The sequence below is a fragment of the Stenella coeruleoalba genome (assembly GCF_951394435.1).
Source record: "Stenella coeruleoalba genome assembly, chromosome: 1".
NCBI classification, from domain to species: domain Eukaryota; kingdom Metazoa; phylum Chordata; class Mammalia; order Artiodactyla; family Delphinidae; genus Stenella; species Stenella coeruleoalba.
This window is the reverse complement of record NC_137169.1, coordinates 26,169,538-26,196,128: the sequence shown is the minus strand read 5'-3', so window position 1 is coordinate 26,196,128 and position 26,591 is coordinate 26,169,538. Positions and strand designations below refer to the sequence as shown.

Sequence of the window (26,591 nt, the reverse complement as noted above, 5' to 3'; positions counted from 1 at the left end):
TAGAGTACTTCAGGTCTCCTAAAAGAGTAGGTAAGAGTTTCCTTTTTCTATTTTCTGGAAGAGTTTATATAGAATTGGTATTCTTTCTTTCTTGAATCTTTAGTAGAATTCACCAATAAAACCATCTGGTCCTGGAGTTTGCTTTGTGGAAAGGTTTTAACCAAGGATTCAGGCTCTTTGCTAAATAAAGGGCTCTTTAGGTTATCTGTTTTTTCTTGAGTGAGCTCTAATAGCTTGTGTCTTTCAAGTTATTTGTCCATTTCCCCTAAGTTGTTTACTTTACTGTCACGAAGTTCATGATATTACCTTATTATCCTTCTAGTGTCTGCAGAATCTCTTTCATTCCTATTGATAATGTGCCTTCTCTCTTTTATTTTTCTCCTCAGTCTGACTAGAGGTTTATCCATTTTATTGATCTTTTCAAAGAACAAGCTTTTCATTTTGTTGATTTTTTTCTCTATAGTTTTTCTGCTTTCTATTTCATTGATTTCCACTCTAGTTAATGTAGAAACTGAAATTAATAATTTGAGATCTTTTCTAATATAGATGTTTAATGCTCTAAAATTTCTTCTGAGTAATACTTTAGCTATATCCTATAAATTTTGATATGAAATGTTTTTCATTTCATTTGGTTCAAAATATTTTCTAATTTCCCTTGTGATTTCTCCTTTGACCCATGGATTACTTTGAAATGTGTTGTTTTGTTTCCAAATAATAAGATTTTCTTAATAGCTTTCTATTATTGATTTCCAATATAATTCTTGTTCAAGACTTCTATATCTTTATTAATTTTTCTGACTACTTGTTTTACCAAGTACTAGGACAGGAGAATTGAAATTTCTAAAAGTGTAAATTTTTCTTTTCCTCTTTTTAGTTCTATCAGTTTTAGCATCATGTGTTTTGAAATTCTGACGCTGAGTGTGTACACATTTAGGATCGTAGGTCCTCTTGATGAAATCACTTTAAAATAATCTTCTTTTTCCCTGGTAATATTCTTTGTTCTGAAGTCTACATTGCCCAATATTGATTTGGTCACTGCAGCTTTCCTATGGTTTTTGTTTACATGATATATCTTTTCCACCCTTTTACTGTGTGTGTGTGTGTGTGTGTGGTTTTTGTTTACATGATATATCTTTTCCACCCTTTTACTGTGTGTGTGTGTGTGTGTGTGTGTGTGTGTGTGTGTGTGTGTGTGTGTGTGTGTGTGTGTGTGTGTGTGTGTGTGTGTGTGTGTGTGTGTGTGTGTGGTACGCGGGCCTCTCACTGCTGCGGTGTCTCCTGTTGCGGAGCACAGGCTCCGGACGCGCAGGCCCAGTGGCCATGGCTCACGGGCCCAGCCCCTCCGCGGGACGCGCGATCCTCCCGGACCGGGTCACAAACCCGTGCCCCCTGCATCGGCAGGCAGACTCTCAACCACTGCGCCACCAGGGAAACCCCGCCCTTTTACTTTTAACCTGTGTGTGTGTGTGTGTGTGTGTGTGTGTGTGTGTGTGTGTGTGTAAATATATATATAAGTATATATATGTCTTTTTTTTTAATTGGGGTATAGTTGTTTTACAATGTTGTGTTAGTTTCTACTGTACAGTGGAGTTCCCTGTGCTATACAGCAGATTCTCATTAGTTATCTATTTCATACATATTAGTTAGTATATGTTTGTCAATCCTAATGTCCCAACTTATCCAACCCCCTCCTTTCCCCACTTGGTGTCCGTACATTTGTTCTCTACGTCTGTGTCTCTATTTCTGCCTTGCAAATGGGTTCATCTGTACCATTTTTCTAGATTCCACATTTATGCATTAATATACGATATTTGTTTTTCTGACGTACTTCACTCTGTGTGACAGTCTCTAGGTCCATCCACGTCTCTACAAATGACCCAATTTCGTTCCTTTTATGGCTGAGTAATATTCCATTGTATATATGTACCACAGCTTCTTTATCCATTCGTCTGTCGAATGGCCATCATCAAAAAATCTACAAACAATAAATGCTGGAGAGGGTGTGGAGAAAAGAGGACCCTCTTGCACTGTTGGTGGGAATGTGAATTGATACAGCCACTATGGAGAACAGTATGGAGGTTCCTTAAAAAACTAAAAATAGAATTACCATATGACCCAGCAATCCTTAAAAAGCTAAAAATAGAATTACCATATAACCCAGCAATCCCACTACTGGACATATACCCAGAGAAAACCATAACTCAAAAAGACACATGCGCCCCAGTGTTCATTGCAGCACTATTTACAATAGCCAGGTCATGGAAGCAACCTATATCTCTTTACTTTTAAAGTGGGTTTCCTTTAGAAAGCATTTAGTTGGGTCTTCCTTTCTAATCCAGTATGAAAATTTCTGCCTTTTAATTGGGATGTTTAAACAATTTACATTTATTATAATTATTGATATGTTTGGGTTTAAATTGACCATCTTGCTGTTTGTTTTCTATTTATCCCATCTGTTCTTTGTTCCTTTTTTCTCTTTTTTGCCCAAGTTTGGATTATTCACATTTCTTATTTATGACTTCATTGTATCTTTATGATCGGTTTATTGCCTATGTCTTTGTTTTATCTTTTTTAGTAGTTGCTTTCGTGTTTATGATATACATCTTTAACTGATCCTTGTTTATCCTCAAATAATATTATATCACTTTATGTATAGGGTAGAACTTTAAAACTATATACTTCCATTTATCCCCTCCTGTCTTTCGCACTATTATTATATATTTTATTTAATATGTTATTTTTGTGTTAAATAATCAGTTAACTTTTCAAAATAAGAAAACATGACTTTTTTATTTATCCACTTATTTATTGTTTGGACACCCTTTTTTTTTCCTTTGTGTTTCCATCTTTTATCAATTTCCTTTAGCCTAAAGAACTTCTTTTAATATATTTGGTAGTTCAGGTATGCCAGAATTAATTCTTTCAGTGTTTTTCTGTTTTAAAAGTTCTATTTTACCTTCATTTTGAGAGAGATTTTTGCTGAGTAAAGAATTCTCAGTTGACGGGTTTTTTTCCTCTAGGGCTTTAAAGATGTCTATTCATTGCCCACTGGCTTGAATACTTTATGATAAGAAATATGCTTTAATTCTTATCTTTGGTCCTCTGTAATGTGTCTTCTTTCTCTGGCTGCTTTTAAGATTTTCTTTTTATCATTTTGGCAATTTGATTATGATGTTCCTTGGAATTGTTTTCTTCATATTTATTCTGCTTGGATTTGAGCTCCTTGGATCTATGGGTTTATAATTTTCATCAAATTTGGAAAAATTGTAGCCATTATTTCTTCAAATTTTTTTTCTGTCCCCTTCCTCTCCAGATCTCTTTTCTTTCAAAAACTCCAAATTCATGAATGTTATATTGCTTGATATTGTCCCACAGACCACTGATGCTTTGTTCATTTTTATTCTGTCTAATGTCTATCTGTGCTTCATTTTGGATACTTTCTAATATGGTGTCTTTAAGTTTACTGATCTTTTCTTCTGAAGTTCCTATTCTATTGTTAATCTAATTCAGTGTATTTGTAATTTCAGATGTTATAGTTTAGTCTCCAGATGTTTAAGTTTTTTTACATTTCCTTTCTCTTGTCCTCATGTTTGTTTTCCTCTACTTTGTGTGGAACATATTTATTAAAGGTGTTTTAATATCCCTGTCTGCTAGTTCTTCCATCCTTGTCATTTCTGGGTATGTTTTTATTTATATTGTTTTCTCCTGGTTAATGAGTTTCTTTTCCTGCCTGGTAATTTTTTATTGGATACTGGACATGGTTAATTTTATATTCTTGGTTGCTATATTTTGCTTTGGAACGTAGTTAAGTTACCTGGAATCAGCTGGATCCTTTCAGGGATTGCTTTTAAAGCTTCGTTATGGTAGGTCCAAAGCAGTCTTTATTCTAGGACTAATATAGCTCCCACTGCTATGACAATACCCTTCTGAAGATTCTATCTAATTCCTTAAATGTTACAAGGTCTTTCTACTCTGACTGATGTGAACACACAACTATTCCCAGCCCTGTGTGAACTCTGGGAATTGTTCTCCTAACTCCTTTATAGTAGTGTTGAGTAGTTTCCTCTCATGAGTGTGAAAATTTGTACTCGACCAAAGATTCCAAGGAGGCCTGTCTATAAATATAACTGTGGAATGTGTGCCTCTCTGTCTCTTTCTCCTTCTCTCTGTTCAGCACCCTTCTCTGTGGTTCTCTGTTTCACAAATTCTAGCCATTTTGACCTCCTGGATCTCTCATCTCAGTCTCTTCAGCCCAGTGAGACCACTGAGCTCTGTTTGGGTTCCCTGTCCCTGCGATGCATCCTGGAAACTCCTCCAGGCAGTAAGCTGACACAATCTCAGGGCTCACTTTGTTTCTTTTTTCTTAGATCACAGGCCTGTATTGTCTGTCAACCAGCGTCCGAAAGACATTGCTTTATGTATTTTGTCCAGTTTTTTAGTTTTTTGAGGCAGGAGGGTCCCTGTTTCTCCAGTTTTTAAGTGAAAGTCTCTAACATCTTTTCTAGGGACTTTACATATTGATTGTAGGTTCCTTTCTTTAAAGAAACACTGTCACTTCAGACACGGTTTTTGGATAGTTAAAAAGCAGATCTGTATTTAAAGTAACAAAGTCATACATCTAGATAAATCAAAATAGTGTTTAGGGGATTTAGAGACTAATTCATTGTTATTAGAATGGCAGGGAGTCAAAAAGGAATTTCCAAATAGGGCTGAGGCTGCCCAGATGGTGATTTACTGAGGTTCCATGGTTGTACAGAGCTGTAACCAGCTCAGTCTTGGCTTTAATAAGCCCTTTAACTGCCCTACTATCTGTTTAAATTCCTTCTTTATCGATGGTCTTCAGTGTTTAAATGTTCAGTTTCATGCCTCATCCGAATGTTCAAACAAGGAGTAAAACAGTTGGAACCATTGAGGTAAAGATCAAAACTACAGTGAGAAGGTCAGACAAAGAAAACGCTAGTAGTGTTTAAACTGTGGAACCCTCCACCAACTACTGACCCAGAATTAATATTTTTCTCGAAGTCCTTGCTGCCCACACTGAAAATAAGTGAAGCCAATTACAACAGTCTAGCCTTGGGCCAGGTTATGGGCAATAAATCAAGCTCAACTATTAACCTTTCGTGTGTGTGTGTGTGTGTGTGTGTGTGTGTGTGTGTGTGTGAGAGAGAGAGAGAGAGAGAGAGAGAGAGCACGCTAGCGAACATGGTGGCAGGGGTGGGGGTAATACATGTGCAAATATACATGCTGACATATTTATTTAGCATCTTACATGTGCCAGGCATCTTATTTAATCTTCACAATAACCCTATAAGTTTGGGTTTTAGGTATTACATATTAGGTATTCAGTGAAAAAGCTGAGATCCAGAGATACCAAATGACTTGTTCAAGTTTTTCCACCACACCATGCTACTTCTCGCAATGCCATACTGTATTCCCCTCAGTAGCACCATAATTCTGTTGTCAGTAGGCCATAAACACAGCCTTGGGCCATTCATGTTGCAATCATGTACTCTGGGCCACAAGAGGCATTGTAAGACAGAGTTGGATGGATAATCGGTATCTTTCATTAGAAAAAGAATTTAAAGTTCATAATTTACGTAGAGTAGAACAAAACAACAATAAGGCAATAAGGACAGTATATTATTTTCCATATAGGCCAATTTAACCGAAAAAGCGTGATACATTCGTAATACCATACCACCTGTCACTCAAAGACAGACCTTTTAGTTTGAGGTTGTAGTCACTATTAGCAAAGCCTGGCAGTGTTTGCAACTCTGTCTTTTAAACTTATGATCTTCATAAAGAGGCTTCATATTTGAGATTGCTGTCATGGAGTGGTTTTTCTGTGGTTGTTTTCCAGCTACACCAAGTTCATATAATTTTATCTGCTTTGCTGGCAGCTTCCTTGATTTAGCTCATGACGAAGCTACCTCAGTCTCCTGCTGTAGTTTTCTCTGCCTATGCCCTCTCCAGTGTTGGTAGACTGGCTGTATTTCAAGACTTCAGTATTTGATAGTAGGTTCAATAAATACTTGTAATTTAGCAATGCTAGTTATCCTATTATTCTTGCTATTTCTGGTACAACTTTGATTATAACTACTTAAAACTCCATATGTAAAGTCCCTGATGATAACCCAAGCTTCTTCTTTAAAGACATAAATGCTACCAGTCTTTACTTTGTCTTATGGATATCGGTGCCTTACTTTTGAAGTCTACACCAGTTTTTAAAATTCTGTTTTTGAATTTGTCAGTGAACATGCTGTCCTTCACATACAAGAATGATGGTCCTGATGCATCATAGTACTCTTTCGAGTTTCGTTTTCTACTACTAGAGATAAGCTGCACTGAACTTGAGCATGTGCAACTTATCTGGGTCGGGGCTGGGTAGGGTACATATATCTGAGCTGTATTAGCGAGGTTCTTTGCAGTGTGAAATGCACTAGCCTGTATAAGGATTAGATCTACAGCTTTGATTTTATTAGACAATCAGCATTCATGCTTTTTATAGAGAGAGTGAGGACTAGAATTCACATCTTATTTTTTTCTACCCCTTCACGAAAATTTAGGGTGAAGCTACTGGTAATCGAATAGAAGAAGAGAAATGATGTTAGTGTTTGGGTATCTGTGTATAGTAACACCTTGATTATTAAGTGACCGTATAAGTAATAGTTTAGAGGAACGCTCCAGGGCCAGACTACCTGGGTTTGAATTCTGGCTCCTCTGTTACTATTTGAGTCACTTTGGTCAAGTTACTTTACCTCTTTCTGTCGTTGTATCCTGTGACTTTGATAAATTCACTTTAGTGCTAATAGGGTTTTTTGGTAGACTCCTTAGGACTTTCTACAAATACAATCATGTTGTCTTCAAATAAATACAATATTACTTCTTCCTTTCCAATCTCTATGCCTTTTTTCCTGATTTATCTAGAACCTCCAGTATAATATTGAATAGACAATTGAATTGTCGTTACCGGTCTTAGGGAGAACACATTTGGTCTTTCACTAAATAAATATGATGTTAGCTGTAGGTTTTTGTTACGTGTCCTTTATCAAATTGGGGAAGTTTTCTTCTATTCCTAGTTTGCTTACAGTTGTCGTGATTGGGTATTGAATTTTGTCAAATGCTTTATCTTCATCTATAGTGATCATCATATGATCATCTTTATTGTATTAATCTGGTGATTTCCACTGATTGATTTTTGAATGTTAAATTTTTTCTTAATGTAAAAACAAGGAAATAGAGATATTCCATACATATTTCTGTGCATTTTGAGGGGAACTGGCAATATCTTAAGGTAATTTAAAATCTCTAGGCTTATTCCCTAGTTGTCTCTCAATTATAAAGCTATATGTTAAAGACATAATAATCAACAGTAATACACCTTTTGAGGGGTAAACAAACGATTATATTGAGTCTTCCTGATTGATGATTTAAATATATTTTAGTGAAATCTGAATCAGTGTAAGGATAATATAGTATTTATGCTGACTTCCTGATCATTAACTTCTCCCATAATCCACAGAAAAATAATCTTAACTCTTTTGAGATCTTATTTTTTAAAGAAATGAATATACTAGATAATGAAGCTAGCTGGGTAATACATAATTGTTGAGAAGTAGTTTACTGCATATTTAGAAATTATTTTGGAGTAGTAATCATAGTAAACAGAAGTTTCCAAGTAAAGAAAGTCTTGGTTCTCCATTAGGTGATAAAGAAAAAGAGGACCCCCATAGTTGGTGCCTTGATTTATCATGCTTGCTTTTTAACCATGACCGTAATATCATGTTCATTCTCTTTATAGAAAGGTATTTTTATTGTTTGTTACTAGGTATTTCTGGGGCTGCTTTATTATAGTGCCTGCTATTTTTGTAAAGAAGCCATTCAAATATAATAAGAGTGATTCATCCCCTCCTACTGCCAGTTCCAGTCCCACAAATGGAAAAGCACTGAGGGGGACCTTGGCTGATTTAATCTTCCATTAAGGTTCTATTTGCATAGCCCACGGTCTCTAAAGGCTTAGTCTGCCGTTGCCTCAACCGACCTTTTGTACAAATAAAATTGAATGAAACAGATGAGTGAATAAGTGTGTCTGGAGAGCAGCCCCGGAGTCTCACTGCCCCCGCTCACGTGCAGAGCAGTGTTTCCCAGCCCTCTCTGCACACACAGGGCCCGTGGGGTGAAACCCGATGAGGTGCTCTCATCGACTCCTTTACAGGATTGGCCTTTTCAGCCTCAAGAAGCAGCATGACCCGTTCCATTCAGCTGCTGCTCTCAGCCCATTCTTCAGCTTCTCCTCTCACGTTCCCATGGAGGGAGGCTATGGGCTCCTCCTGCACATGCTCCCTGAGCGAGTCATTCACAAAGACAGTCTGCTCTCCAAGGCAAAGCTGCAGTCAGTAAGGCAGCAGACAAGGAGCCATGCCAGCCAGAGGGGGAAAGGAAGACACATTGAAGATGGCATCAGTGCAGTCATCCCACAGGGGCTTGAACTGAGCTTGGATGTTTTTCCTGGAAATTCCAGCTTGTTCCAGGCATTTGTTTTCTCTGTAAAGGAGCGAGGGCAGGTATGATTCCCTCCAGGCAGGAGAGGCAAATAAGCCTTATTGAGCAGCACTGCACAGAATTACTAAGTATAGAACAGACCAGCCTTCTAGGAACAATACATGAAGTCATCATAACAGTAACTTTCCCCTTGGGTATTCTCACAAAATATTTTTATTTAGTTTGGGTATAAGAGATAATATAATGCCATAAGGATAGTTTAAAATGCAGATTATTTGGAGGTTTCCCTGGTGGCACAGTGGTTAAGAGTCCGCCTGCTGATGCAGGGGACACGGGTTCGCGCCCCGGTCCAGGAAGATCCCACATGCTGTGGAGCGGCTGGGCCCGTGGGCCATGGCCGCTGAGCCTGCACGTCCGGAGCCTGTGCTCCGCAACTGGAGAGGCCACAGCAGTGAGAGGCCCACGTACCGCAAAAAAAAAAAAAAAAAAAAAAGATTATTTGGTAGAAAATAATCACATTTGAAATATGTGATATTTTGTTACTGTTATGTGGGTAAATTTCTGGATTTTAGCAATCTGTTTTCAGTTCAACAAATACATGTATTGTGAGCCACCTACCCACTGCTGATGGCTAAATGTTACTCTTTATGCTGGGCGGCGAGAAAAGCTGTGTATGAACTGAGCATGACAAAAAGATGGAATTAGGAGACTGTAGACGTCTCTGCTAATTAGATGGACTGGACCTAGAAACGGCTGGTGTGAGGTGGTGGATTAGACGTATCCATAAGGGAAAGGAACTCTATTTTATATCAATCAATTTTTTCTTATTATAAAAAGAATATATTTTCATTCTAGAAGATTGGTGCTGGGGTAGGGGGTGGTGTGGATAAGCAAAGCCAAGGGAAAAACCCCTGCTAACCCACCACCCCAAAGTGATGCCGTTAACGTTTTATTTTAGATCCTTCAGCGAGTACATGAGGGAGGTCTGACTTGTAAGCTGGACATCGCTGAACAGTATCAGACTCCGTATTTGTATTTACCTACTCATGCATCCTTGCACTCTGATTAAATCCTCAAACTTGATGTAAAGTCGTTTTCATTACACACATCCCTGTAAAGCAGACGTTGTGCAAATACCAAATCCACACAATTCAAACTGTTATTTTCTTTTTCGGTTAATGTTTTAAATATGTTATCCCTTCAGCTTATAAACAGAGTCTGACAGAATGTGACCAAAATAAACTAGTTGATTACCTTGCTCCTCTGTTTAAAAGTACTCTAGTGGCTTCTCATCCCTCTTAATCTAGGAATTTTCATCTCTGGTAGTGGTGGGCTAGATAGTTAGAACCACTGAGGACAGCTCTAAAGGTTGAGAGAAATATTCTTTTTAATTTTCTTAAATGTATTGAAGAGCTAACAAAAGAGCAAGATTTGTAGACCTGAGTCAAAATCTAGGGTAAAGCAAGGACCCAGAGATGTAAGCTGAGCACTCAAAGCCTCCTTTTCTCTAAAGACATTTGCTAATCTGGAAGAAATATCTGTGAAATCAAACTGGGTTGTTGGTAGCCTTACAGGGCAAGAATCAAAACCTAGGTAAGAAATCTAATAAGCCCTCCCCTTTGTAAGCTGGGACCATGAAGAGCTATACCTTCAGAGTAAGAGTAAAGTGAAAGTAAACCAGCCCTGGAGCAGTTCAGACTTGTTGACACAGGTGGTCCAGAGAACCTCAAACTTTTATTAACTCAGACCAGAATGAATACTAGTCATGTCCCCTGGTGCCTGGCAGAAGCAAAGGAAAATCCTTTCTGGAGGATTGTGCCATTATCCTAAGGACTCAATCTCAAAAATGATTTTTTTTCCAAGTATAATGACCGGTAGTCGAAGATAATTAGTTCCAAAAAATAACAGGCTACCCTGAGTAATAACCAATAGAGAGAGCAGACAACACAAAGTCCCACAAAAACTTCAGGTAGGGGTTCCCTGGTGGCGCAGTGGTTGAGAGTCCGCCTGCCGATGCAGGGGACACAGGTTCGTGCCCCGGTCCGGGAGGATCCCACATGCCGCGGAGCGGCTGGGCCCATGAGCCATGGCCGCTGAGCCTGCGCGTCCGGAGCCTGTGCTCCGCAACGGGAGAGGCCAGAACAGTGAGAGGCCCGCGTACCGCAGAAAAAAAAAAAAAAAAAAAAAAACTTCAGATATTGCAGTTATTAGGCAGACTCTAAAACAACTGTGTTGACTACATTTAAAGGGTTTTGTTAATGAGCTTGAAAATATCTGCAGGAACAGGAATCTATAAAACATGTTGTAAAAGATTGGAAAAAGAACTAAATAGAACTTCCAAAACTGAAAAATACAATAACCGAAATTAAGAACTCAGTGAACATATTAATCAACAGATTATACACAGCTGAGGAGAGAACTGAACAGTAGATCTAAAGGACGTAACCAGAATGCGAGAGGAGATAAAATGATAGAACATATACAAGATAGGATAAGAGACATAAAGGATAGAATAAGCCCTAACATGCTTTTAGTGAGAATCCCAGATGGTGAGGAGAAGCAGTTTGGGACAGAGGCATATTTGAAGAGATGATGGCTGCGAATTTTCTCAAACTGACGTAAAACACCAATCCATAGATTCAAGAAGCCTAATGAGTCTCAAGCTAGCAAATGAAAAGAAATACACACTTAAAATACATCATTGTAAACCTGCAGATAACCAGAGACAAATCTGTGATAAATAAATAGATTATCATCAGAGAAGTAGCAGTTAGGCTGATGGCTAATTTCTCAGCATCAACAATGGAAGCCAGAAGACCAAGGCTTCCATAATTCTTTCTGCAGATTGTTTGCTTTCCAAGGACCTCCTGCCAACAAGTTAGTGGAGGCAAAATTCTAGTCCTCATTCCAGTCACCAGAACCTGTGCCTCGCTCTGAGCTGCTTCTGCCCAGAGAAAGGGGTGCATTTTTCTAATTCTCACAAAGATATCTTCCACTTGCCAAGCCATGTGCCAGTGGGGCAGCATCTACCCACAGGAGGTACCCTGTTTTAACTTGTGTAAATCACCAGAGGAGCTAGCAGGGGTTCTGCAGAAGAAAGTAAAATAACTTCATGTGCCTCTTCTAGTTTTGAAGCTACACATTCTTCCTTTCAGTGGACCCAGGCAGAGAAAGACAGCTCTGGAAAATTAGAGGTATTTTGAGGCAAACAAAAACTGAGAGTTTACTACTATTACATTAAATGTGAATAGACTAAATGTTCCCATTAAAAGACAAAGATTGTCACACTGGATTATAAATCAGTTGTCTACTATTTACAGAAGACTACCTAAAATATCAGACAGTATTTCTCAACTGAGGGTGATTTTTGTCCCCAAAGGGACATTTGACAATGTCTGGAGATTTTTTTTGTTGTCATAACTGGCAGGAGGGCGTGTACTATTGACAAGCAGTAGCCTGGGATGCTGCTAAACTACAGTGCACAGGACTGCCCCCTTACAACAAAGAATTATCTGGCCCAGAGGGTCAGCAGTGCCAAGGTTGAGAAACTCTGATATAAATAAACAGAAAATTTGAAGAATTAAAAAATGGAAAAATGATACACCATGAAAATATACAACAAAAGGAAGCCAATAACAGCTATATTAATGATAGGCAAAGCTATCTTAAGTCAGAAAACATTTCTAGAGATAAAAGGTATTACTTCAAAAGAATAAAATTTCCATTTATCAGAAAGATATAAGAATTTTAAATTTATAATTACCCAATAAAATGGCCTCAAAATGCATAAAGCAAGAATTTGCAAGACAAAAACAAATTCACAATTGAGGTGTTTTATGTTTACATTTCTCTCATGGTATTTGATATAACAAGCAGTCAAAAAAACAAGATATATAAGATTTGAATAACAGCTAATTTCACTGATGGGCATTTATAGAATCCCGTACTTAACTATGGAATACATATTCTCTTCAAGAGCACACATGGATCATTTATCCAAGTTGACCATATATATACTAGACATACAGCTAGTTCAACACATTCCAAAAGATTAAAATTGCACATAACTCTGCTCTCTGACATTGGTATCATTAAGAACAATAAGAAAAAGGTGACTGGAGACACACACTGTGCCCCAAATATTTCAAACCTAAGCAGTACACTTCTATGTAACCCATGGGTCAAAGAACAAATCACAGTAGAAGTTAGAACTGAATGATAATGAAAAATACCATATATAACAAAACTCCTGGGGTGTAAATAAAGCTGAGTTAAAGGGTTTTTTATAGCTTTAAACTCACCCATCTCAAGAAGTTAGGGGAAAAAAACAGCAAATTAAACCCAAAAAAAGTAGAAGGAAGGAAATAAGACAAGAACAGAAATTAGTGAAAGAGAAAACATTCATAGACAGGATCAGCAAAACCAAAAATTGGTTCTTTGTAAAGACTAATAAGATTCAAAATCCTTATAAAGACTGGTGAAGAAAAAAAATACAAAGATTACCAATTTCAAGAATGAGGGACTTCCCTGGTGGTCCAGTGGTTAAGACTCTCTGCTTCTACTTCAGGGGGCACAGGTTTGATCCCTGGTCAGGGAACTAAGATCCCGCCTACCACGTGGCACGGCCAAAAAAAAAGAAGAATGAAAATGAGAACATCCCTATAGAACCTACAGGCATAAAAAAAGTGTATTTCTAAAAGAATGAACTCCAGCTTCTTAGCCTGGGTGTACACAGCCCTGTGTGATCTGATCATTTAGATTAGATCCTCTCATTTTATGTCACTGGCTCTTAAGTCTACTGTGCAGCCATCAATCATGCTAAGTCTGTTTCTATCTTAGGGACTTTGCTCTAACTCGTCACTTTTTCTGGGACACAATGGCTGTCTCCTTGTAGTTTGATCTCAATTTTAACCATAACCTCCTCAGCAAGGCCTTTCCTGACCACCAGCCTAATGTAGCCACTAGTCATTCCCCATTACATGACCCAATTTTAATTCCCTAATTAGCACATGTTATTATCTGATGTCTTAATTATTTCCTCCCTGCCCCAGATATAAAACCCATGAGAGTAGGAATCTTACCTTGCTCACCAGAGTGCACACAGTAGGTGCTCAATAGATGTATGTTGATTGAAATACCATCTCATTCAGTCCGGGAGAGGTAGGCTAGGGGAAATAGGAAAAAAGTAGAAACAGAAAATGAAGAAAAAATCAAACTATTTAAGAACCTATTGTGTACAAAACTATAGTGTTTTTTAAAAAGGGAAAGAAGGGACAAGAAAATGTGCACAATGGGTTGAAAGGAGGAGGGGGGGGAAACACTTTAATCATATAGTAGTACTGTTGTGTTTCAGAAAAACTCTTTTAATTAGAGGGAAAGAAACTAACTTTGTTGAGCTCCCTCTGTGGAGGAAGCCTAAATTGCCAGATGATGTTTTTTGAAAGATTTCATTTCTACTTAGAGCTGTAACCAAAATAATTTTCTTTGTTTTCAACTCTTTCCTAGGAAGAAAAGAGCAAGTTCTTTCATCTTATAGGAGGAAAAACAAAAGGCTCTTCGCCTTCATGGTGTAATATTTGTCCAGGATTACTGGTAGTGCCATTCACTGAGAGAGAATACAAGAAAACTCATTTTGGAGGGAAATCATAAGTTTCATTTTGAACAGGTTAAGATTTAGAGGCTTTTGAAACATCCAAGTAGAGAGAGATGTTGACTAGATAATGGGATACATCAGCCTGGGTCTCAGGGGAGAGGTCTGAGCTGGAGCTCTAACTCTTTGATGTACACAAGGTAATTGAAGCCATGGGGGTGGATGTGAATGTCTAGAGAGAGAGAGAATAAAGTACGAAAAAAACGAGGTTCCAGGGCTGAACCTTGAGCAACTCCAGCATGTAATGGTTAGGTGGTGGGAAACCAGCCTCTGCAGGAGATTGAGAGGAATGGCTAGGAGAATGTGGTTTCATGAAAGCCAAAGTTAGACACCTTTCCAAGGAGAGAGGAGGGTCAGCAGTGTTGAATGCTGCTGAGACATCAAGGAGAACAAGGAATGAAAATGATTATTAGATTTAGTGACATTGAAGCCCGTGACCTCAGTGAAAGTCGTTTTAGCAGAGCAGTGTAGAATCTGAGTCAGTCTTAGCTTTGCATCCCCGGTGCCTTTGCATAGGGTAGACACTGGATATATTTGTTCATTTTACTGTGAAATGTTTAGTAATGCAGGAATATGTATAATATGTATATGCAGAATTTAAAGAATAATTATAAAGTGAACAACATTCACTGATCACCCAAGTTGAGAGAATCTTAGAAGACACCTGTCTGCCCCTCCCTGCTAGCATCTTCTTCTCCGCCCAGAGATACCACTCTGCCAGTACTTAAGGGATAAGTATCCCCTTGCTTTTCTTTATAGTTTTACCACGTATGAATGGTTCCCTAAACAATACGCTGGTTTTTTTTTTTACAATATACTTTTTAGTTTTGACTGTTTTGAATTCTGTGTAAATGGAATCATACTGTATCCACTCTTCTGGGTCTTGCTTCTGTTGCCCAACATTATGTTTTTCTGATCTGTCTGGGGTGATGATGAGACTGTATGTCGTTTGTTTTCACTGTTATATATAGTATTCTGTTGAATAAATATACCACCATTTACTCTGACATTCTGCTTTTGATGGACATTTGGGTCACTTCCCATTTTTGCTGTAACCAGCAACACCATCATGAATATCACCATATGTGCTGCCTTATGAACTTGTGTAAGAGTGTTTCTAGGATGGATGTATACATAGGAATGGAATTGCTGGGTCTTATGGATATGTTCAGCTGTTCCCTAAAGTGGTGTGTCAATTTACATTCCTACTCTTTCTGTGTGAGAGTAACCACTGCCCTAGATCCTCCCCAGTGTTTGACATTGTCAAACTCTAAAATTGCTGCCTGCCTGATGGCTATGAAATTTTATCTCATTGTGGTTTTAATTTGCATTTTTCTCATTATTAATAAGGCAAACTTTTTTTAATTGAAGTATAGTTGATTTACAATATTGTGTTAATTACTGCTGTATAGCACAGTGACTCAGTTATACACATATATGTTCTTTTTCGTATTCTTTTCCATTATGGCTTATCCAGGATAGTGAATACAGCTCCTTGTGCTATATAGCAGGACCTTGTTGTTTATCCATTCTATACATACCAGTTTCCATCTGCTAATCCCAAACTCCCAGTCCATCCCTCTCCCACCCCCCTCCCCCTTGGCAACCATCAGTCTATTCTCTATGTCCCTGATTCTGTTTCTGTTTCATAGATAGGTTCATTTGTGTCATATGTTAGATTTCACATATAAGTGATATCATATGGGATTTTTCTTTCTCTTTCTGACTTACTTCACTTAGTATGATAATCTCTAGTTGCATCCATGTTGCTGCTAATGACATTATTTCATTCTTTTTTATGGCTGAGTAGTATTCCATTGTATATATGTACCACATCTTATTTATCCATTCATCTGTCAATGGACATTTGGGTTGTTTCCATGTCTTAGCTATTGTGAATAGTACTGCTATGAGCATTGGGGTGCATGTATCTTTTTGAGTTATAGTTTTATCTGGATATATGCCCAGGAGTGGGATTGCTGGATCATATGGTAAGTCTATTTTTAGTTTTCTGAGGAACCACCATACTGTGTTCCACAGTGGCTGCACCAACTTACATTCCCACCAACAGTGTAGGAGGGTTCCCTTTTCTCTACACCCTCTCCAGCATTTGTTATTTGTAAACTTTTTAATTATGGCCATTCTGACCGGTGAATGTTTTTTGTATGCTTATTGGCCATGTAGTATTTCACAAAAGAGAAAATCCAATCAAGTCTATTGTCCATTTTTCTGTTGTACCTTTTTTCTCATTGGTTCATAGGTATTCTTTAATATTTTGGATGCAAATTCTTTTTTGATGATGTGTGTCGAAAATATTTTTATCAGTGTAAGGTTTGAATTTCACTTTCTTTATGATGCCTTTTAATAAATAGAAGATTTTAATTTTAATATAGTCAAATTTTTCAATCTTTTCTTGTTTAAAAAACCCTTTCCTACACTGAAGTCATTATGATTTTCTTCTAAAAGTCTTATATGTCTGTATTTTCCACTTAAATATTGACCATGACCAGTTTCGAGCTACCAGCATGATGTCATAGAACGCAGAGTTCAGAAGAGATGCCAACAGTGGGCTCTCAAGAGCAGGGTTTATTCCAATGCTACATCAAAAAAGTATCTGGGGGCTTCCCTGGTGGCGCAGTGGTTGAGAGTCCGCCTGCCGATGCAGGGGACACGGGTTCGTGCCCCGGTCCGGGAAGATCCCACGTGCCGCGGAGCGGCTGGGCCCATGAGCCATGCGTGGCCGCTGAGCCTGTGTGTCCGGAGCCTGTGCTCCTCAGCGGGAGAGGCCACAACAGTGAGAGGCCCGCGTACCGCAAAAAAAAAAAAAAGTATGTGGCCCAATCCTCTTACTGATTTCTATGGGCCCCCAGGGCCTTGTAAACACAAATATTAACACATCAATTTTCAGAAACATAGTTACTGGGAAAATTAGGCATAATTATGAATTAGTTCCATCCACTTAGTATTATCTTATAAATATTTTAAAGCTACCCTCTTCCCCACCTCCCCTCCCCCACACGTATCCTGATCATTCCCACCTAAAAGTTCTTGGGGTCAGGGTTGTGACTTCTATTCCTTTATTCTCTCCTGTCCCCGTTCCCCAGTAGCACCAGCTTCTTTGCCAAATTCAATGACTGGGAGAGGAGGCTTGCTACAGAAATTTCAAAAACGTGGACCAAGTCACAACTCTAGGATGTAAACCACTCACTGGGTCATGTACGGCCTGGGAAGCAGGAGGTTGTCCAGAGGCGAAGCAGACTCCTTACATATCTCCAAGTCTATTACAGCAAATAAAAAGACTGGCCTGTTTGTGTGGCATCAGCCAGGAAACCTTGGCACCAGTGACTGAGCTTTTTGGTATCCGTTCACCTATAACTGTATGACTCCATAGAACTTTTTCTAAATGGGGACCGTGGTGATCATAATGTTCTGTAATGTGGCCCTCGTGGCCCTGGTCAGCTTATCGTCCAAAGTAATAACAACTGCAGTAGCTTCTGTGAGCGCCTACTGTGTGTGAGTGCTGTTCTAGAAGTTGTACAGGGATCCTGTCTGCCCCTCACAGTGTCCCTTCAAAGGTGGTTATTCCATTTTACAGATGAGGAAATAATGACTCAGTGAGGTACGGCACCTTGTCCTCAGTCACACTGGTAGTAGGTGACAGGTGTATCCCATCCCAGGCCTGGGTAACCCCAAAGCCACTACCCCACACTGCTTTGTTCCACTCTTCACTTTGTATGTCCATGGTAGGATTCTCCACTTTGTGCCTTGTGTTGTAGTTCCCTGTATATATTTCTATTTTCCTTACAATATTGTCAAAGTCCTTACAGGCAGGAACTGTGTCTTTTCCACCTACCATCCAAGCAGCACTAAGTTAGGCTGACGAGGTGAACTGGATTGAGTGACCTGCCCAGGAACACTTCAGGGTCAGTGTCTGGGTCAGGAGTTGCACTTTCTGCTGGGAGACGATCCCAGGAGGCTACTACCTCCCATCTTCCTGTGCTTCCTAGCTCTGACACCCACCCAACAGTCCCTGGGTCCACTGGAATGTGTACTTAGGAAGCGAGGACTACCCCCAGCCCTGGTCAGCAGGTGTTGGCACCTACTGCACCCCCAGCTTCTGAATGGCCAGGACTTGTTCAGATGGAGAATGAACATTCTTTCCCTGACATTTTCATTTTTCACTATGTTTTGTGCTAAGAATATTGTGGTGTTTAAGCCCAGTTACTTTTAGAAATATAGGCAATTTGGAAAATAAATAAAGGCACAAATAAGAAGATGAGAATCAGCAGTAACCATACCACCCCAAGCAACTACTATTAACATTTTGGTACATGTCCTGCCAGCTAGCTGTACATTCAGTAACGTGGAATTCACAAAAATGAATTATATTATGCATGTTATGTTTGTAACCTGCTTCATCCCCTTCCATTTTTACTGGTTATTCCAAATCTAGAGGAAGCCCTGTTAGAGAAAAGTCCTCTCCTCCCTCTCGCTGTGATTTAGTGGGTGAGATGGGGTTAGATCATAATTATACTTATTTAATGCCATTTAAAAGTTAGTAAAGCATTTCACATCCTAATGAGGAAAAAACTTAGTCTGACTCATAGGGCAGAGGCAAGATCAGTGTTTATATCTTTATGCCAGCCTGAGAATCGTTCCACCACTATTTATTCCATCTTTCCACAAATGCTTTAAAGTTTCAGGTTTCAGGAGGAGAGAGAGAAAAAGTACAGTTGTAAGTAGGGCTAGATGATCAAATGTCGGGGCCAGATGGGATATTGTTTTTAACTGCATATCTGTCTGAGGCGTTCTTTTTGAAATTATTATTGACTAACTTCTGAATATGTTTTACATGCATAGGGAAAAAATTTAAAAGCTATAAAGGGTATACAGTGAAAACAGCCCCCCACCCTATCTCTCATCCCTCACGTTCCTCTGCCACTCAGTCACCTTCTCCGGAGCATCCCTGTTAGCAGTTCTCGTGTGTCCTCACCTGAAGCATTCTGAGTTCAAAGGGCAGGGGCGTGCAGAGGTGATCAAGGGTGAGAAGAATGCGCTTCTGTATTTTCCTCTATCACATCTGTATCCTCTGCTGAGGTCATCCGAATAACTGGGATGCAAAGCCCTCGACAATATTCCAAACGAAACAGAATCTCCCTCTTCCAAAGTCCCCTGTGGCTGTATCTCGAGGCAGGGTCAAAACTGCCACCTTCTGTGCCACTGGAGGCACTGCTGACCCCGGACCAGTCTCAGCGTCAGAAGGCTGAAAGCCTCGTCTGGGCTCTGCCCTGGACTGGCTCTAGGCAAGTTACCTCATCTTTCTGAGATGCCCGTTTTAGCTAGGTGATCTCCAAGTCCCTTTCTTCTCTAACCATGGAAGATTAATTAAGAGAATGTCTTAGCTTGGGCTGCTATAACAAAATACCATAAACTGGTGACTTATAAACAGCAGACATGTATTTCTCACAGCATTGGAGGCTGGAAGTCCAAAATCAGGGTGCCAGCATCATAGGCTTCTGATGAGAGCCCTCTTCTGAGTTGCAGATGGCTGACTTCTTATATCCTCACATGGCAGAGAGCAGAGCAGAGGAAGCAAGCTCTCTGGTAGCTCTTATAAGGGCACTAATCCCATTCATGAGGGCTCCACCCTCATGACCTCATCTAATCCTAATTACCTCCCAAAGGCCTCACCTCCTAATGCCATCACACTGAGGGAGTAGGGATTCAACATACGTATTTTGGGGGGACACAAACATTCAATCCATAACAGGGGATAACTTAAAACAGTACTTCTCAAGTTTTAATATGCATGTGAATCACCCAGAAATCTTGTTACAATGCAGATTCTGATTCAGCTGATCTAGGATGGGGCCTAAGAGTCTTTGTTTTAAGCCTGCTCCCAGGTGATGTCATCTACTGGTCTGAGGCTCAGGTCTTGAGGAGCAGGAACCAAGCTGGCCTGACTAATGGCCCATGACCTGTTCTAGGGATTAAGCACCTGGGAGTTCAGAGTAACATTTCCTTTGAAGCTGAGAGCTCCCTCTGGAGAACCCTGGCACCTGGTTTCCTAAGATTCTTCTCTGCTGAAGAACGCTGACGTTCTGTGAGCTCTGCTGGGTGCCGGGCTCTGAGCTGAGTGCTCCAGATACATTCTCTCTCTTCATCCTCACAGCTACCCAATGAAGGCAGTGCTGTGATTGTCCCCATTGTACAGATGAGGACAGTGCAAGCCTTCGAGAGGATAAAGTGCTCAAGATTACATAGCTGGTAAGGGGCAGAGCAGGCATTCCAACCCAGATTATCTGATTCCAGAGCCTTGATCTTACTGCTGAACCGAAGAGCAGAATGGCGTTCTCGGTTCCAGCCTTGGAAGTAAACACCACTGCATCATGTGTATGTGGAAGCAGACACTGTTGTCCATTGGCGCAGAATGTCTCCTCCAAGGGAACATGTCTCTGCTTGCAGATCTACCCTCTGCCTCAAATTTTCGTGATACCTCTGAAGGGGTTCTGACGGCAGCAGTATCATCCAATGGGTGGGGTAGGAAGGCTGCTCCCATGAACCTTCTCTCGCCCCAAGGAAAGGGTTCCTTGGCTGTGAACGGCACTTAGATCTGTCATGGGAAGGCCATGGGCCTTAACAGGCCACATCCATTTTCATTTACCTTCTGAAAGAAGATTAAGGAGAAAATTCAATTTTGCCTAATGCCTCCCCCAAATGGCTAATTTATATGCTAATTAGCAAGATAAGAATCGATGAAACTGGTAATCAATATGATATCCAAGGCACCAGTAATGAAATTCATTTTGAGATGCACCGCCGGTGGAAATGAAGCAATTACACAGAATAAATGGGGCAGCTCAGGGAATAGGGGCTCCATATTGCACTTGACTGCATTATTTCCCCCATTACTCCTCCCCTCACCCTTTCCCCACCCCGTTGAAATCAACTGTCCATGCCGATCCTTTGGAGCACCCCACACCAGCTTCTCCCTCTCTAACGCCCAACCCTGCATGATCCCTATGGATCTGTGGTCCAACCGGGAGAAAATGGAGGAGGGAAAATTACACTCTGAGAAGCCTGGACGTACAAGCCCTGGAGGAGAATCAGGGGCTGAATAGGAGCTTTTAAGCCAAATGCTGAGTAGTGAATAGCACTTCACTCTCATACTTGCTGAGCATGGTTTAAGGGTTTCCAGTTCTAGAGCTTAAGTATAGCCACTGTATTGCCTAGATTTTCCAGAGCTGTCCTCATTTCAAACATTTTGTCTCATCAGACCATATGTCAAATGATGTGTCCTATTTAAGTCCAGTGTGAAGTAGGCCATAGTGTCCTCATAAGATCTAGCCTGACTCTAGGAGGTCTTATTTCAACTTGACCATTTATTCATTTATTCCAGGGTTTCAGATTTTTTTTTCTTTTCTGTGTGTGTGTGTGTGTGTGTGTGTGTGTGTGTGTGTTGAGGGGGTGATTGCAGTCATCTCTGGAGATTAGGGACACAGCATTATTCATTTCGTACTTTTCAACTAAGACAATTAAAATGTGTCTTTTATCCCAATGTCTGCTCACTGGTATCACCTGGGGAGCTTTTTCCCCCAAAATTTATTTATTTATGAAAATTCTTAGCCTATGAAAATGTTGAAAGAATTATACAGGGAATATTATATATGTATATTCTTCTAGATTCTACAGTTAGCATTTTACGATACTTGCCCTATCACATATCTATCCAACTATCCATCCCTCTATCCATTCATGAGTCTAGCTTCTTTTTTATGCAGTTTCAAAGTAAGTTGCAGGCATCAGAATGCTTCACCCCTAAACACTTCAGCATGCATATCATTAACTGGAGTTCAATATTTGTTTCTTTTTTCTTTTGAGGTAAAATTTGTGTACAATGAAATGTACAGACCTGAAGTACACCATTCTGTAAGTTTTGACAGATACATATATTATGTATATGTATACATATAATATACATTAATGTAAACCACCCCCTATCACCATATAGAACATTGCCATCACCCCGGAAGTCCCGTCATGCCCGCTTCCAGTTATCCCCCATCCCCCCACTTCCAGAGGTAATCACCACTCTGATATTTCCCACCCTAGATTAAGTTTTCCTACTCCTACAACTTCATGTAAGTGGAACCATACAGGTTGCACTCTTGTGTAAGGTTTCCTTCATCCAGCATAGCATTTCTGAGCTACATCCATGGTGTTGCCTGTATGGATGGATAGTTTGTTCCTTTCTATTGCTGACTAGTATTCCACCATATGGATGTACCACAGTTTTTTAGCTAATATGAACAAGGCTGCCAGGAACATGTTTGTATTAGACTTTTTATGGACAGATGTTTTCATTTTCCTTGAATAAATTCCTAAGAATGGAATTTCTGAGTAATAGGGTAGGTGTATGTTTATTTTTATACGAAACTGCCAGACCATTTTCCACAGCAGCTTGAGGAGCTTTTAAAACACCATGCCTCCCCCTTATCCCCAGAAATTCTTAAATAATTAATTAATTAGTTTGGATTGTGGCCCAGGTGTAATTGTTTCTGACATAATCATCTGGTGGTTCTAATGTGCAACCAGAGGTAAGAATCACTGAAGATATATTTCACTATATTAAATGCAAAATGTTTAGTGTTTTTTTGTTTCTTTACTTTGAAAAGTGGCTTTCTGTTGCTGTTCCCTTTTTTCCTTTATTTTTACTGCTGTAAAGACTTGGGTATGGTCTAGGATGACCTGGATGTCACAATGCAGACTTCGGAGTAAAAAGACCAGCTTTCTGATCCCAGTTTTCCACCTTGTATCACTTGGCCAAGTTACTCGTCAGTTTCCTCTTCTATAAAATGGGGCTTATTGTAAGATTTCCAAGGTTATGAGGATAAATGTGCCTGACTCAAAGAATTTTCTGAAATTCACCATAGGATTGGGGTGGGAAGAGAGTTTCCAACCCCCCGGGTGAGTGGGATTCCTTAACTCTGCCTTTCTGAACAAGGGCAGATTGACAGTTCTTTTCTTTGGTTCCTTAATGGATGGCAAGGCTGTGAATGTCAGAGGTTGAAGAGCTGTCACCACCTCCCTATAATGATTGAAGTGTAATTATCTCTTGTCTTACAAATACGTAAAAGGCACAAGTGAGTAGGATAAGGATTTTGAGTCGGTTTTCCATCCCAGTGGTAACTTGGGCTGCTCTAGCTATTCACCATGTAACCAACAACACACCTTTGCAAGACTGCTGGCTGGAGGCGGTGTTAAGACAACAGGGAGGAGCTATCCAGCAGCTGATTACTGAGCATTGAGTCAACAACTACAACAAAACAAACCACTGAAATCTGATCCCTACCATCTGAAGCCTGGCCCACTTCCCCAGGGGAGACAGACCTGGACACTGTCTTCTGAGTTCACCTTTTATGACACCAGTTCAGATCTGAGTGAACTGGCCCCTAAGCCTTACAGAAAGCTGGTTTATGTGACTCCTGACAATGTTTTATATCAAATGCTCAATCCTTGTTGGGAAAACAGCAACAACAAAAACCTCTTTAAGGGGTCTTCTGAGTGATGTGGCTTCTCTCATTGTTCAACCATTTGAGTAAGGATTTGCCAGTGGGCACCAGGAAGAATGCAATTGTGAATAACAGGTTTTCCCATGTGAGACAGGCCAGAGTGGGCATAGATGAGGATCTTAAATCAGGCTAGAAGTGCCACGTTTTAGCTCCTTTCTGAACAGGAGGGCTGTGGAGCGTCCTACTTCATGTCCTCCACAGACAACTACTGAGAATGCAGTGTTCTGGCCTTCCCGGGGAAGTAGGGTTTCCAGAGTATCAGAGGTTGCTCTGGGCTCCATTTATCAGAACAGAAATCCAGGGTAAAGGATGGCTGCTAATGAGCCCCTCTTTTCAACTTTTTGGCCTCCCTGAGTGTCTGTCTGTGGGACCCGCGTTCTTTTGTCAGGGGGTGCAGGGCAGAGGGGGTGAGGAAAAGAGATCAGATGGCCTGCTATCTGAAGCATGTGCCTGGCTTCAGTAGTCCCCTTTTGGGTTGGTTTTATTTTGTAATACGTCCCCTGAGAAGACAGACTAAGCAGCCTGGATTACCCTGCAATTTCTCCAAACTATTTGCATGAAATACTGCAGGCAAAAAGCCCAGCCCCCCATTGGCTGTTGCTAGGTAACAACATAATCATCAGGAAATTAGGCTGTCTTTTTTTTTTTTCCCAACCCGGAGTGTGTGGTTGCAGCGTTGTGCAGGAAGAGAGAGGGAGTGGAACAAAGAGAGATGAATGGGATGGTCTTGAAGGCGGGGACACCACAGCCACAAACCTGCATCCCACGGTAGGACAATCTGCTTTGGGTTGGGCTCTTTACTCAGTCAAGCCAATATTGGTACATTTTCCTTTCTTATAAGTATGACAAAGCTAGCAGTTCCCACAGACAGCAGGAACAGGAGCTATGGAAGCAACTCTGACATTTGAAGTGATTTTTAGAAGCAGGAGATAGTGCTTAATATATGAGAGTGACTCCAAGGGACGATGAATAAATGAATGTGTCTGGAGAGTGTGTGTAGGAAGATAAGACCCCATTCGCGTGGCTGGAGAATGCCTGCAAAGAACAGACCTGAGAATGTACATGTGAATGAGGCGTGTGACAGAGGAAATCCAAGCATGCTTTCAAATGTGGAAGGAAGCCCCATAAACTGAAGTTTGGGATTGTGTCTGTTGTGACTCCACCAGCGTTTAGGCATGTGGTCCTACTGTTTTTCAGCCAGGCAGTCCTCAGCCTACCCTTCTGCCTGGTTGGACTCGGCAGGTGAATGAAGAGTAACATGAAGAGAGCATTTGTGTGTGTGTGCGAGCGAGTGTGTGTGTGTACACATGCGCAAGTGGACACACGTGCACACGCATGCACTTTGGAGCATTTAGATCATTTTCAAGACTGTATACTCGAATAGCAGCATGGCAAGCCCTGACAAGTGTACAGTTACACCTGGACACTTCCACGGGGTAATGAATATCCATAGAGACCATGAGTACTTTCCTTTCCCTTCCCGCTAGTCCCAGATGGCTTTCCCACCTCTAACCTCCCTTATCTTGTCCTCCTTTTGAGTTCCCTAGCAATGACCCTGCCCTTACACTAGACCCTCCATTGCCGTGCTGCATACTTCATTGGCTGGCTACGACCCCAGGCAAGCTAATTGCCTTGTACCATTCAATGCCTGCCAGATTAATGACTCCTCCTGTGTCTGGTTGCCCACAGCCTCCTCTGAGATTCCTCTGGGTCCTCTCTCTGGCTTGTCTTTCCCTTCTACCCGCCTCCTCAGCTCAGTCTCTCTGAGCTTGACAGCTGAGTTTTTAGAAGTCATTTAATTTAAATGCAAAAATAGAAGCACTGTCTTTTTTTTTTTGGCCTGATCAGTGGAGGTGGTCCCCTGCCCAGTGGGAGGGGACCATTTTGTAACAGCGATACAAATATACAAATGTAACAGGAGCAAGACAGAATGTGTGCCAATAAGCAAGTGCAGAAGGGAACACAGGCTCCCAAGCAGACAGCCCTCCACAGTGACTACCTCCAGTGGGTGAGCCTAACAAGATTCCAAGCCCCTGCCCCAGAGGGAAAAGTCATCCTGAATTTACAGTGGCTCAAAGCCCCTTTCTGAGTACGTGCACTAGATGGCACGAACCTGGTGCAGGGCAACGTCAACACCCTCTGTACAGATGTGACAGATGCTCTCCAAGACAGTGGTCCCTGGACCGGCAGTATCACAGATCTGCAGGTGGGGCCTGTAGTCTGTTTTGACAAACTCTCCAGGTGGATTCTCAGGTATGCTAAAGTTTGGGAACCACTGTGGGCCTGAAATTTTGCATTTTTAATAAGTTCCCAGATGATACTGACCACTCTTTGAAAACCTCTGCTGTAAGAATAGAAAATGGAGGACAGCGTGTAATGGGAAGGATCTCCTTCCAACTAGAATGCCCCCACCCTACTTCCAAAGTCCCAATCAAACCCATCTTTGCAGGCCCACCCCAAATGAAACTTCTAGCTAATTCAAAATGTAATAAGGTTATCACTTTACATCTTATTACATTTCAGGGATCAGCAAAGTAGGAATGGTTGGGGGACGGGGATCAAAGAAGAGTATGCAACAGGGACCGTGTGCGGTCCTCAGAGCCTGACCTATTTACTAACTGACCCATTACAGAAAAAGTTTGCCAATTCCTGTTATATTTATTTATGTACTTTTCTTATTCCTCCTCATAAACTTTAACTCCAGAGTCAATATCTGAAACATTTTTGTATTTCATTCAGTACCAAGCACATAATAATTGTTCAACAAACATGGGAAGGATGGATGTTGGTTGGGTGAGCTAGTTTTGTGTTTCACCAGTGTCCTGAAAGTCCAACAAAAGAAATGATCAGCTTCTGTACTTAGCCAT

The 26,591-nt window shown here is 40.6% G+C and overlaps 1 protein-coding gene across 1 annotated transcript in view; it reads left to right on the top strand.

Moving 5' to 3' along the window:
* PHC2 (polyhomeotic homolog 2) overlaps nt 1-26,591 on the top strand; it is a 102,500-nt gene that overhangs the window by 13,046 nt on the left and 62,863 nt on the right. The gene's annotated exons all lie outside the window — the stretch shown is intronic.